The sequence below is a fragment of the Engystomops pustulosus genome, chromosome 1 (assembly GCF_040894005.1).
Source record: "Engystomops pustulosus chromosome 1, aEngPut4.maternal, whole genome shotgun sequence".
Classification (NCBI taxonomy): domain Eukaryota; kingdom Metazoa; phylum Chordata; class Amphibia; order Anura; family Leptodactylidae; genus Engystomops; species Engystomops pustulosus.
Window position 1 is genome coordinate 206204174 of NC_092411.1, and position 15421 is coordinate 206219594.

A 15421-nucleotide genomic window follows, 5' to 3' on the forward strand; every position below is an offset into this window, starting at 1 on the left:
ACTTTCAAGAGAGATAGGACATTTTATCTCTAAATAACATATTATATATTATCAAAGTTTGTATTATATCTTGTGTATTCCAAGATAGATCTGCAAACAAAAGCCTAAAATGCATGCTATATGCTCCTCATAATGGTTATTACTTAAACTGAAGGTTCAACTTTACACAAATCATTAAAGGGGTATTCCCATCTGGATATTCACATATAATTTAATTCATCTGCCATATATAAAAATTTCTTTAATTGCATGTTATTAATAAAATGTGCCAGTGTGAAGATCATTTCTGATAAATGTAGGCATGTTGTTCCTCGGAAACAATATAGCTGTCCTTGGATACGACAACCTCTGGATTCTGGCAGAAGTGGCCAGGCATGCACTATTGATGCCTGTCCGACCACCTGGATTAAGTGTTCATTACCATGGGACAGCTGCGGGACATGCAGTAACTCCCAGATATTTTGTATGCAAGTGTTTCTTTTTGCAATCACTACAGCAGTGGTGGTCATATCCAAAGGCAGCTGTCTTTCATTTCTAAGGGACAACATGGCTAAATTTATGGGAAATTATCTTCACACGGGGACATTTTTTTAAAATAACATCCAATTGAAGAAATGTATTTATATGGCAGAAGAATTAAATGACATGTGAATGCCCAGATAAGAGTGAAAGACCAATTAATTTCATGATTTAGGGATACAAAGAAAAAATTTAGACTACAGAAAAGTTAATTATCCCAATAAGTGCATCCTTACCCTTTTGCAGATTTCATTGAGGACTAGCAAGAGCACCACAACAAAAAGTCGAAAGTCTACAAATTACATCATAGACATTTGTTACCTATATATAAACAAAAAGCAGCTCCCAATATCATGTTTCTTTTCAAACCTGTCCACCATCTAATTTAAGGATACATTGGGGCTTATTTACTAAGGGTCCACGGATCACACTTTCGTCAGATTTTCAAAGTTTTCGAAAATTGCGCCACTGTTACATGTATTTAACTGGGGATTGTGTCGCACGCATTCGGATTGCACGTGGCGCAGCTGCGCTGGCTTTTGTGCAACAGAAGTCAGGGGGCAGGCCATCAGATGATCCGACTGATTCAGACTGGGCACGGGATTTAAGATTCAATTTGTGTTGCAAGGCAATACACTTACATACAACAGGAAGGAAGAAGGTGAACTCCGGCGGACCTGAGCGGGGAAGCGACACATGCAGGAGATTGGGCGCACGATCTTAGCTAATCACGGCAGATGTGCATTCAGGTCGTACAATGCACTTTCGGGGATCGCACAAGACGAGTAAGTAAATGTGCCCCCTGGTGTCAATCCTAGAAGAGACAAAAGGTTAATTACACTTGTTTTATACTGTATGTAACAGCTACATACTGTACAATTTAGCATACTGTAGCTCTGGTATGCTTAAAACTTGAAAACAATCCTTATTTATACTTAAGATTGATGGAGTTAGTCCAGTGCTGTGCTCGGCTATTTCCAGTTCAACAACAGACACTGAAAAGAGTGGTTACTGGAACATGCATCCTACCTTTTCAACAGTTAGGGGGGAGTGATTATATATAATCAGTTACAACTAAACTTATGTCTTTAAAGGACATTTATCACCAGATCAAGTATTATAAACCAAGCACACTGACATACTGGGATGTTCCCCCTCGGACAGGATCTGCTGTTCTTTTAGCTTCTTATGCCCTGGTTTTTACAAAAAAAGGCTTTTAAAATTATGCAAATGAGCCGGAAGGGCTCCAGACTCCATTAACTTCTATGGATGGCTTAATTTGCATAATTTTTAAAGCCCTTTTTTTCTTAAGAACAAGTGCATGAGCAGCTAAAAGAAGAGCAGATCCTGCCAGTGGGGGCACATACCAGTATGTCGGTGTGCTTGGTTATTTAAAAAAAATTATTATAATTATTAGGCAATCCTTAGTAGTCTGGGCTTTATTCTGTTTTGATTCTTTTAGAAGCTAAGTATTAAATAGTCCTGGGATGGAAGCCCAGTGAACCCCATTATAGTCATTGAAATTATTTAGGTTTTGTTTAGGTTATAAGTTGCCATACTGTACAAGCTATAAGAGATTTATGTACAGAGTTTTCATGTTGAAAATTCTAATATTTCTCTAGATATATGCTGCGGTGCCACATTGTTTTTCTGTTTTCCATAGAAACATGTTTTTGTCCTTCATCAGTAATGCAGATATTCAGCCTGCACTTGGAGAATACATGAAAAAGGTATTAGCAGAATTTCTTTCTTTTAGAATAAAGTGGTGGTTATTATACATTATAGACAAAAGTATGTTAAGAATGTGGAGATGAAGAAGAATAACGAATAGTAGCTACAGTTAGCTGTATTATGATGTGTATTGTTTTATATATATCCTCCGAACATCTGCGATAAATACTTTTACAAGGTATATGAATAATACAGTTTCCTATGAAACATATGTGCCCTGTCCATGGTCCTGACAGTCAGCACAAGTAGGACACTTAGATACACTACTACAGTATTGTAATTCAGTAAGACAAAATTAACCAGTTAATTGAAAACGTTGAAAATCATTTCATGTTAAACCATCGATATTTAGAAAATTAAGTGGAATGTTTTCATTACCATTCCCCATATAAATGCTTCGGCAAATTGGTTAGGTTAAACCATACGAATAATAACAAGAGAGGGGTGTAGCACAACCACAAATAAATCTTTTTTGAGCCAATGCACAAATACCAACATGAATACAATACCAAAAGAAAAAAAAGAGTGCATTCAAGGGCTCTGGTATAGTACAAAGTAAAAATCCAAGTTTATTCAACAAAAAATATATAATGACAAATGTTCAGAAACAATACACACATTTAAAATCATTTAAAAATACTATATACATGAAAACATACAGTCACCTGGTATGGTGAATCTGTAAACTACCCCCCGACCAACACAAGGTAAGTGGTACAAGGCCAACCTGACTGACCAACAGTAAGATAAATGCTTCAATTGCTAAATAAACAAAGTGGGTCCCCTAACCTATCTGAACATATCAAAAGCCAAATGGCAGCCTCCGGCTCCATACAAGATGCAAGAAGATGTATTGTAGGCAGATAAAACCATACGACAAACAACATGGTAAAATATATTTTTCTCTAAGAGATATCTTTTGTACACAGTCATATCAACAATTTTGCTCGAAAAAAAATAATAGAATTGCAGCTGCATTAGAGAACATGAGAACATGAGACTACTTCTACAGTAGACGAATTCCGGTTGGGTAATGCTACTTGCTCTATATTTTCCTCAGCCTGCTTTTTAGCTGTGTTCCATTAGGATACATCTATGATCAGTGATTGCAGCTTACCTCCAAGCTATAAAGAAAGTCTGAGTAGTTTGAACTGTACCTCTTGTTCTGACACTAGCTCAGGCAGATGCAACTCTGTGTCCCAAGACTGTCTTCTGTAAAAGCCACAAGACCTACACAAGCTTACCAGTCAATAGAGCAGAATTATTACAAACCAACGCCTCAACCACACATACATTGTGTTCTCTCAGGCTGCAAACAATGGGCTGTGGTCTGTTGTTTGCGGCTTCTGTGTCATCTGAGTATGATGCTCTCTCACACAATGATCACAATAGAAAAAAACTTCCAGAGCCACAAAACTGGGGCAGCAATATTTTATGCGGCTCAGGCTGTTGGAGAAGTGGCTAGTACACGTTCCAATATACGGTATTTGCATTGGGGCCTAAGAGGGACTATATTATCAGGATAGAAATGGCTACTTTCTAAATACTACTTTACAGCAACTCCGTTATGGAAGTATTTTTGTATTTTGTTGGTGTTTGTTACCAAAGTAATCTTTATACTACATATCCAGCTAAATGTATTTTCTTATTTCTTTGTTATTACAAGTACAAATTACACATTTCTCTTTGTAGAAGAAACAGACCAAAGACTTAAAGGGGTTGGCCACTGTCAGCAAATAATTGATATGGTTTGTGTAAGGAAAAGTTATACAATTTTCCAATATACTTTCTGGATCAATTCCTTACTGTTTTCAAGATCTTTGCTTGCTTTCCTGCTATAGAAAGCTTTTATGTTTACAGACAGAAATTTGTCCATGGTCACACAGGTGGACGGTTCATTATAACACACAGCTCTGATAACTCTTTGTTATACTAACAAGCTGCGCACCTGTGTGACCATGGGCAGATTTCTATCAACAACCCCTTTAACTCCCTTTGAACCACCCGCTGACTTTAGACATCAGCGGGTGCAGGTTCGGTATCTGTAGCAACGTCTTTAAATACTGCTCCGACTCTAGCCACGGGAGCAGGCCTGGGTCTCAGAGACACCAAGAGACCCTAGGGAGAAGTTGCAGTTCATTACCACTTCTCCCTTCTCTGCTCCTCACGGCCTCACACTGAAGGAGCTTTATGCATGGAAGAGCAGAGCTGGTGCTGCTGCTGGCGTTATAGATTTGGTGATCAGGAGACCACCTAGTCTCAAGGAGTTGACCAGAGATACTGGGTCTAATCAGGCAGAGTACAGCTCTGATTAACATCAGCAGTAACAGGTGGTCATTTTCCTCTGTAACTGAGGCATCTATAAGAGAAAACTTGTAAAAGAAAAAAATACTGTGAAAATGTCCTCATGGGGGACATATATAGTAAAAACACACATACACAAAAAAATATGAATAAATATTCATAACAAATACATTCGCATTTCTCCATATTAAAAAAAAACCTGCTACACTACAAAAAGCACCGCCATAGTTGCTCCATTTGCCCAAGACTATACATATTATATATCAAGATGATGCAAAAACTCACTATAAATGCCCGGTCACAACAGCATTTTCAGGCAACGTCATTAAGGGGTTAATTAGCGTACGATCTATCATTTTTGCAATATTAACACCCTAAGGCTCAGTATTTTTTCTGTAATCTGACATGGCTGGATTTTATGTTTACAACATACAAAAACTTTACCTTACAAAGTGATTTTTTTTCGTTTTTTTTGTAACATGCTGCATTTTCTCATATGCCTGCTTCATGGTTTCATCATTTTTAAAATGTCCTTTTATTTTAATACTATAGATGGCTTGTAAATCTAGATTTTTAAGGAGATTCCTTATGTTTTGGGGTATCTTTTTTTTAATGAAATTTGAAATATAAAATATTATAAACCCCTATATATCACTCCATATTCAAAAGTACACCCCACAAACTATTAGAAACAGAAACAATATTGATGTATTGCAGGCTATTAGAGCTGTCAGCAATTCCTGTAAGAGCCTATCTGTGACAGAATCTTACAGGCATTTACTTTGGACAACCCTAAGGGTCGTAGATCAGACCCTCAGGCTACCATAGCAATAATAGCACCCCCCTGAAAATGCTAAGCAAACAGCCTGGTTGGAATTTTAAATGCTGCGTCTCACTGATCATTTAACAGGTAATACCCATGATTGGGCCTCACTTTGACCGCGGATGTTACACGGGGCATCAGGTGTAAGTTATACCCCATGTTTCCCACCCCATGTGGTCTTAAGATGTATGTAATTTCCAAGGCCCCTGGCCTGTTTATATATCATTCTGTTATTCAAATGTTTTAAAATATTTTTTAATAATCACTTCATGTCTGACAAGAAGAACTATTATTGTTGAAAGCTCACTCAAATATACCTAGTTAGCCACAAAAAGGTATAGACTGATTCCTTCACTCTTCCAAATGAGAAGACATAATTTTTAATTCTCCAGATATTGGCTAAAGATTCCATTAGACAGATGTCATATACCATTTACCCCTTAGTGTTTCATGTTAAATATTTGTATTAAATTCAATACAAACAATAAATGCAATACATTAAATTAAACAAATATATACATATACATTCCATTATATCTTCTATTTGTTCCATATTGTTAATAATATTTTACTGTGAAACAGCTGCGTGAATGGCAAGTAGGTTTGCAAGGTAAACCTTATTTCCATTGTGTGCTGCTTTCCATTTCTCTGAAACCAGGCACCAATATAAACATTGGGTGTTTTGTTCCTGGTTGCCATAGCTATATTCAATATACAGTGCATTACATAAGTGACATTTAGTAAGCATGTTCAGTAGACATGAGTGAAGTGTTTAGGATAAAGTGGAAATCAATCCAAACATCAGCAATACTTCGTTTTTAACTACTGCAAATTTCATGACGATATAAACTAAGTTTTCCCTAAAATGCCATCGAATATTAGACTGAATGCGTAAATGAAAAGCTAGAGAACCCTACATCTTACTGACTCAATATAGGAAGAGACAATGGGGAAGATTTATTAATCCGTCTATGACAGAATTAAGTTGTAATTTGAATTAAAAAAAAACTGTGCCACATTTATAATGGGTTTTAGACAGTTTCAGGCATTCCTATGGCTAGTATAACAAAAGGAGCATGGTCTATGAAAAGGGGCTAATGCTGACCTGACAGAATTTTGTCCCAGTATTCTGGCTAAAATAAGCCAGCTTATAGGGGGTGCAAAGTACGACTAGCCTAGGGTTGGACAATGTGTTGATGTCTCGGTACTTATACAATACTTTCAAAGCCAGAATGGTTCAATACCAGTTTGCTGTTACTTGTGGTACTGAATGACTTCTATCTGCAGAGCAGATATTGGGCAGGGAATCCTTTGTGCAGGTGTGTCAGGTTAGTGGCAGGGCAGGAACCACGTCATTAGGGAAATGTCACCATCTGTCCATAAATGGTATTTTTGCATCTCCCGGGCTTCCCCACATCCTTTTGAGAGATGTGTCGCGGGGACCTTGTCATCAGGGAGATATCAGCATCTGGCCATATATGGTTCTCTACATCTGACAGGGCTTCCCCAGACACAAGGGGCCACATTTACTACGGGTCCGAACACCGCAATTTCAGTGGGTTTGACAATTTTTTCAGATTTGCCCAGAATTGCTCCAGGTTTTTGGTGCAGGCGATCGGACTGTGGCGCATCGGCACTGGCTTGCATGCGACACAAATCGGGGGCCATGGACATCGGACAACCCTACTGATTCGGACAACTGATTCAGACCGCGGAATTTAAAAACCAAATTGTGTCGCAAGATCAGCACTCACATGCATTGGGGAGAAGAAGGTGAACACCGGCGGACCTCAGCGGGGGAAGCGTCACATGCAGGAAATTGGACGTACAATCGTATTGTAGCGTGGCAGCTCTGAATCCTCGTCGGACATTCCGGATCAGCAGTGTCAACGGGACGGGTAAGTAAATGTTCCCCAAGGTCTCTATTTAATTCAATTAAATAATTTTATGCCATGTCTTGGATTTGAAATACAACCTCCACACTCCACCTGCCCTAGAGATAGAGAGCCTCTATTCACTAAACTATACATCTCAGAGATTATTATTATCATGATGATTATTATTAGAGATGGCCGAGTTTGTTGAAATTTTGTTTTACTCGATTCGCTGAATTTCGGCCTGAATCGAATCAAGATGAATCATCACGTTAAAAAACAGGTATTTCCTGGCTGCAGAGAGCTTGTAGGGTGTTGTAGAACGTTGTGAGATGCTCAAATATGCATAAGGAGCATGCTTTGGTCTTCAAACAATGCTGTGTTTTAGTATCACACACACATGACAGCCGCCGCTCTTAGAATCGCTTCACTCTTCAATTCCATGTGCACTTACAGAGGCCAACTTCACCAAATAACTGAAGCGGGAACGCAGCCTGACAAGTTGACATCTGTGCCAGCTTGAAAGGACTGAGCTGAGGGCCAAGATCCCACTATAACATCAAAGAGTGCACTCTATGATTCCATAGATTACAACAGAACCTGCTCTGTTACACGTGGATACATGTAGAAACCCCCCAAAAGAGTGGATAGGGTGTCAGCAGTAATTTTGCATTGACCTCAATGATCATTTTGCCCTTCATTTCATCCGTCAGTGTCCTCTTTCAATCGGTCAATAATCCATCAGTATTACTAAAGCCAAAAACAAACAGGAGTTGATCCAGAACAGAGATGGCCAGTAAATGGGATTTTTGCATGCCCTCTGTGTTCTGTATCCACTCCTGCTTCTGGTTATCAATACCAAAGCTTTGCATTCCTTCTCACAGATTAAATGAAGGGGAAAAGCAAACATAGTGGCAATGTCATAGAGTGGTGGAGGGTGAAAACAACATTATAAAAATCACAGGGTGTTCCAGGGAAACGGCAGTCAGTTGGCAGCAGCATAAATAGGCCGCAGACTGGCACAATGACAAATTATGGAGGTGGCAGAAACCTGGTGGTCACAGAGTGGCACAATGACAGAGTGTGGAGTTGGCAGCAACATGGTAAGCCACAGAGTGGCACAATGACAGAGAGTGGAGGTGGCAGAAGAAGCAGGAGGCCACAGAGTAGCACAATAACATAGTGTGGAGGTGGCATCAACATGGTAGGCCATAGAGTGCCACAATGACAAAGTGTGGAGGTGGGGTCAGCTGCAGCAGTAGGAGCCCACAGAGTGGCACAATGACAAAGTGTGGAGGTGGCATCAACATGGTAAGCCACAGAGTGCCACAATGACAAATTGTGGTGGTGGCAGCAGCATGAGGTCAGAGAGTGCACAATGACAAATTCTTTAGGTGGAAGCATCATGGTAGGCCACTTAGTGGCACAATGATAGAGTGTGGAGGTGGCGGAAGCAGCAGGTGCCCACAGAGTGTCACTATGACAAAGTGTGGAGGTGGCAGCAACCTGGTAGGCCACAGAGGGGCACAATGACAGAGAGTGAAGGTGGCAGACGAAGCAGGAGGCCACAGAGTAGCACAATAACATAGTGTGGAGGTTGCAGCAACCTGGTAGGCCACAGAGGGGCACAATGTTTGAAATGAATCTGAAGTTTGAAATGAATTCGAAGTTTGAAATGAATTCGAAATTTGAAATGAATTTAAAGCTTGAAATGAATTTGAAGTTTGACATTTTTAATTTAAATTTGAAGATAAGAGACAACACATGCATAATTCATTATAATTTCCCTAAAAATATTATGTCAAAAATGAAAATGTTACGCCAAAAAAAGAACTGAAATTTGGTGTATACAGCTCCCCCAAAGCAGACACCCTGGGATTGGAGCAGAAATCACTACTTAACCTATGTGGATTTTACACAGATTTCTACCTATTAACTTCAGCAACAAAAAAGAATTGCTATTTGGGGTATACAGATCCCCCAAATGGACACCCTGGGATAGGAGCAGAAATCACTCCAGAAACTATGAGGATTTTACACAGATTTCTTCCTATTCACTTCGGCAACAAATAAGAACTGCTATTTGGGGTATACACATCTCCCAAAATGGACACCCTGGGATAGGAGCAGAAATCACTCCAGAAACTGTGTGGATTTTACACAGATTTCTTCCTATTCACTTCAGCAACAAAAAACTTCTATTTGGGGTATACAGATCCCCCACAACACATATACTACACTGCCATAAAGCACTAAAGCTTCTTCTGGCAAATCACTGGTGACCCTTACTGATTGCATGTGTTTCAATGGAAATGCATATATGATTAGGCTGAGCCCCACCCACAGACGTTTCCATTGCATTTCTAAACATAATGTAAATGCCCCATATAACCACACCTTAAGCATTCAGATAATCCTTTTTTCTGGTATCGGTGCAACCCTAGACTACACAGTCTAAAAACTATGACAGATTTATCAATCAGCATTACACAGGGTGAAGAAAAAGTTGAAGGAAAGGGATAGGGATATTGATGACAGTACTAGGAGTGAGTGATCAGTGGGTCAAGACAGTTCAGTACAGCTACTGCTGCCTGTGATTTTTGGGATCCATACACCTTCTTGTATCTGCCAGATCATCTGCCATGTTTTTGGAGCATTTCATTGAATAATATTATATTGGAGTCACATTCCCCTTTAGTTAGTAAGAAATACACAGCTTTCTAGGTGTGCTTGCTTGAGGAATAATATTCTTTTGGGGTCACCTTACTCTTTAGTTAGTGTAAAATACACTTAATTATGTCAAAAACAAGAACAATCGATACATATGTATATAAATTCATCTTTATTGTACACTTGAAATAAAACACAATTTAAACATTGTATCAATATAAACTGGAAGAAGTGAGTCAAGAAGACACCCTAACAAACAATGGTGGGAGACAAGTTGTAAAGATAAATGAGTTATAAAGTGTCAATGCTACAATCACAACTGAACATAGATACATATACATGGGTAGTCAACACCATGGCTGCTAGCAATAGAGTGTTCTCAATATGCCCAAAAATAAACAATATCAAGTACGCAAAGAGTGTCCAGATGAAGGCATGAAAGGCTGAAGGCTAAAACGTGCGTAGGGCCTTGCCTCCTTATAAGTGTCCAGCACAAACCTCGCTGTGTCCTTGCTGGTGAAACTGCTGTCAAGCCTTATTCAGAATAGCTTTACTCTTGTGTCTGCTAACCTCCTGGTATCTGATCTCTGTATTTCTAACTTCCCTATTTGTGATTTGGCCATTGTTTGCTTCCACTGATGGCGACTGTGCATTGTGTGTGCACTGAAGCACAAGGAGGAATCGTCTTTTAGTTGTCTATCTCAGGGGGGAGGTGCGGGTAGGGGAATAGGAATAGGTACTGAGTTTAGCATAGTGCTCACTGGCTGTGACTTCTGGCTGTCCCCAGGCCTTCCATTACAATATTAAATTGGGTTCACCGTTCTCCTGGTTGGACACTATATGAATTTCAACAATTCTGCATTGTCTGACTTTGTTTAATGGATTTACTGTAGAGCAATCTGCTTTTACAGCACTGTGGAATCAGTGCAGAATGCATGTTTGGTGCCGCCTCCAGTGGCAGTGTAATCTGTTATAATCTGGTTATTTAATCCCTTAGATTTCAGAATCAATGGTGATTGTGGCAAGGAAGTGGTTAACAGATGGAGAGAACTTGCTTTGTAACTCCCAGTAACTTTCCAGTTGGTCTCTATGGCGGTTGATGGAGCCTCACAATTGTCTCTGGAAACCTATTAGGACAAGAGGCATAATCTAATAGGCCCCTCAATAGAATACTAACAGAAAGGAATAATACACTGCATTACAAGTAGTGCAGTGTATAATGGCAAAAATCAAAGGATTACTAGTTCCCTTGTGGGATTTACAAATGAAGTAAGCAAAAAAAAGTACACATTGTATAGAAAGAATAAGGGACACAAAAATCACATTTTCAGCAATAGAATCTAAACATTGAACTCTGATATATATATATATATATATATATATATATATATATATATATATATATATATACAGGCAGTCCCCGGGTTAGATACAAGATAGGGTCTGAAGGTTTGTTCTTAAGTTGAATTTGTATGTAAGTCGGAACTGTATACTTTATCATTGTAATCCCAGCCAGAACTTTTTTAGTCTCTATGACAATTGGATTTTAAAAATGTTGGGTTGTCATAAGAATCAGGATTAACACTAAAGCTTCATTACAGACACATTAGATAATTGTTACAGCTGATTATTGTAGCCTAGGGATTAAGTACAATAAATTATCAATATCCAGAGGTCCGTTTGTAACTAGGGGTCGTATGTAAGTCGAGTGTTCGAGAGAGAAAGAGAGAGAAAGAGAGAGAAAGAGAGAGAAAGAGAGAGAGACCTTGTGATCTCATCTATATTGGTGAAACTACCCTTGATCTCAAAACTAGGCTAACACAGCATAGATATACCATTCGCAAAAAGAGACTGGATTTACCAGTGAGCAGACACTTTACCGATAAGGGCCACAAAGAATCAGAACTAAAATGTCAACTGATTGATCGTATCCCTCCCCCCAGAAGAGGAGGCAATAGGGAGGCAATACTAAGGAAAAGAGAACTGGAATGGATACACCGTTTACAGTCATTACAACCCCAGGGACTAAATATTGAATTTAATGTGACTAATATCATTTAACATTTGTGCTTAATAGATTGATGTCCTGAGGTATGCTCTCCTGTACCCGTATCTTGTTCCTCAGAATGTATTTAGCCAGTATATATAGGGGATTCCCCCCTCCATTTTTCTCCATTCTAATACTATATTTTGTTTACTCTACTCTAGATATCCTTATGGATGGATCCAGAAGACCCCACACGTCTACAAAAATTCCTCCACGACTCATCATGTTGTCTACTCCATGTTGTCTACTCCCGGAACTACAGCAACCTCTTTTTTTCACATGCTCCTTCTTTTGCTACTCAGGTCAGCATGTATGGGGAACCGATGGGACGATACGTGGACACATACAGAGCTGCTACTTTGCGGATCTGCAGTGTTCCGCTAGTCCCTATGACAACACATTGTGTTCACATTGTGTATCCGACTCCCTTTGCGACTCCTTTTAGTTTCACAGAATTCTCTCATTTTCTCTGGTTAACCATCGGAACCGACGGGACGATAAGTGGATTCATACAGAGCTGCCACATCGCGGTTCTATTATGTTCCACTAGTCCCATAATAACACACTGCTTACAGAGTGTGCGACCGGTTCTTCATATTCCCTTTTTCCCACTTACCTATATGTTTCTTTTGGTCTTCGTCTCATTCCCTTATCCAAAATGGCCGCCATATTCCCCAAGGTAGCTGTGCGCACGCGCAGTCTGGGGCTGATCAGGTCACATGCTCGATCAGGGCCGATCAGGTGATACACCTGACTTCCGGTCGTAACCGGATGTTGACATTTGAGGCGCTGTGTTCCCGGGCTTGGTATGTTTTCCTAGTAGCGACATCTTAATTTGCATAAACTTGGTCAATGACGATGGGGCGGTCCTATATAAGTAACTGATTACTACTGTTTTTAATATGCACTGCACTTTTATGTTTTTCACTGTAGCACTTGCACTTTACCTGTATATATCGATCAAATATGTATCACATTATTGTACATTGAAAAATATGTATATGTTCATTTATTGCACAAACAATTGTTTGACCAACCAGGAAGTAGGCTGGTCCATATATAGAAATGCTGGTCACTATGCTGTATGCTTGAAAAAGGTGGATACACCGAAACGTCGCATCTGAAATAAAGATCACCCTGATTTAATTCACCTACTGGAGTGCTGCTGCCTTCCTTGAATATATTACCGGATCCTTGCCACGGATATACAGATCCTGCACCCAGACAAACAGGTTGTGCTGCCTTGGACTTCTCCTTTTCTATATATATATATATATATATATATATATATATATATATATATATATAAATAAAGTAAAAAGCGGGCAGCACTCCATGGTTCAAATTTCAAAATAAAAGGTGAACTTTATTGAACAAGTGGCGACGTTTCGGTGTGTGACACCTTCATCAAGCAACAAACAAGTGACCCACATTGGATATATATAGCAAAACATGGTAAGTGATTAGCATAAAGAGGCGTGTCTTAAAGTGCCTGTGCAATATTGTGTTATTCATCATTGTACAAATATATATAAAAAATACATTCAAAGATAAAGTGCATCAGTTTCAAGTACATGTATATAACAATGTCGTTGTTCGCTGTACAATTATACAGTACAAAGTGTAATCATAAAGTGTGCAAGTGCAAAGACTGGCGTGTAAAGTAGGGGTTAAAATTACCCAAAAGGCTCTGGAAAGAACTTTCTTGGTGGAAGCTTCTGGTCCACAGCTGATACAATCTTAGCGTCTGTGGATCCAACCTGCACATGTGCAGTGGAGCCCTGAGGCTGCCGAGAAGACATCTTGGAAAAGGGCAACCAAGCCCTCAATGCAGTGTGCACTGAGGCCAAGAAAATGAACAACAAATGACCTGTGACAGCAGCTTAAAAGGAAAAAATGAGCACACACACATTAACCTAAGTATTGGGGATAAGAGGATCGCTCTCATTACCATGGCGGCAGGATAGTAATATACACCTCTACGTAGTATACATAGATTCAAGGTGATTTGCGCCTGGTGCCCATATATATATATATATATATATAGAGAGAGAGAGAGAGAGAGAGAGGTCACGAACTGTATAAATGCCTGACAAATTATATAAATGTCAGAATCATATTGAGAATAAAATTAAAACACCTGGCATGGACTAATTATCAATACCCTTACATTTAAGAACAAAAACCTCACAATTAGTGGTGAGCAGACCTGAACTACAAAGTTCTGGTCTGTCTGGCACATACTGGGTTTGGCAACCCAAACATGACCCCTGAGCTAAACGACAAGCTGTTGTTTGGTCTTCGGGTTATGTGTTTGGGTTAAACAATGCAAGCTGGTTGATTGACTGCTGTTTTATTGTGTAAACATTAATAGGGGATCAAAATTTCAGAACTTTTTTTTTTTATGAGCAAACCCCTTTAATTGCAGTGTTTGTGCTCACTGGCTCAGTTAACTCCTAAAGTGCAATGCCAGTGACAATACTAATTACATCTACACTCACCGGACACTTTATTAGGTACACCTGTCCAACTGCTCGTTAACACTTAATTTCTAATCAGCCAATCACATGGCGGCAACTCAGTGCATTTAGGCATGTAGACATGGTCAAGACGATCTCCTGCAGTTCAAACCGAGCATCAGTATGGGGAAGAAAGGTGATTTGAGTGCCTTTGAACGTGGCATGGTTGTTGGTGCCAGAAGGGCTGGTCTGAGTATTTCAGAAACTGCTGATCTACTGGGATTTTCACGCACAACCATCTCTAGGGTTTACAGAGAATGGTCTGAAAAAGAAAAAACATCCAGTGAGCGGCAGTTCTGTTGGCGGAAATGCCTTGTTGATGCCAGAGGTCAGAGGAGAATGGGCAGACTGGTTCGAGCTGATAGAAAGGTAACAGTGACTCAAATCACCACCCGTTACAACCAAGGTAGGCAGAAGAGCATCTTCTGCACAGTAAGTCGAACCTTGAGGCAGATGGGCTACAGCAGCAGAAGACCACACCGGGTGCCACTCCTTTCAGCTAAAAACAGGAAACTGAGGCTACAATTTGCACAAGCTCATCGAAATTGGACAGAAGAAGATTGGAAAAACGTTGCCTGGTCTGATGAGTCTCGATTTCTGCTGCGACATTCGGATGGTAGGGTCAGAATTTGGTGTCAACAACATGAAAGCATGGATCCATCCTGCCTTGTATCAACGGTTCAGGCTGGTGGTGGTGGTGTCATGGTGTAGGGAATATTTTCTTGGCACTCTTTGGGCCCCTTGGTACCAATTGAGCATCGTTGCAACGCCACCTGAGTATTGTTGCTGACCATGTCCATCCCTTTATGACCACAATGTACCCAACATCTGATGGCTACTTTCAGCAGGATAATGCGCCATGTCATAAAGCTGGAATCATCTCAGATTGGTTTCTTGAACATGACAATGAGTTCACTGTACTCAAATGGCCTCC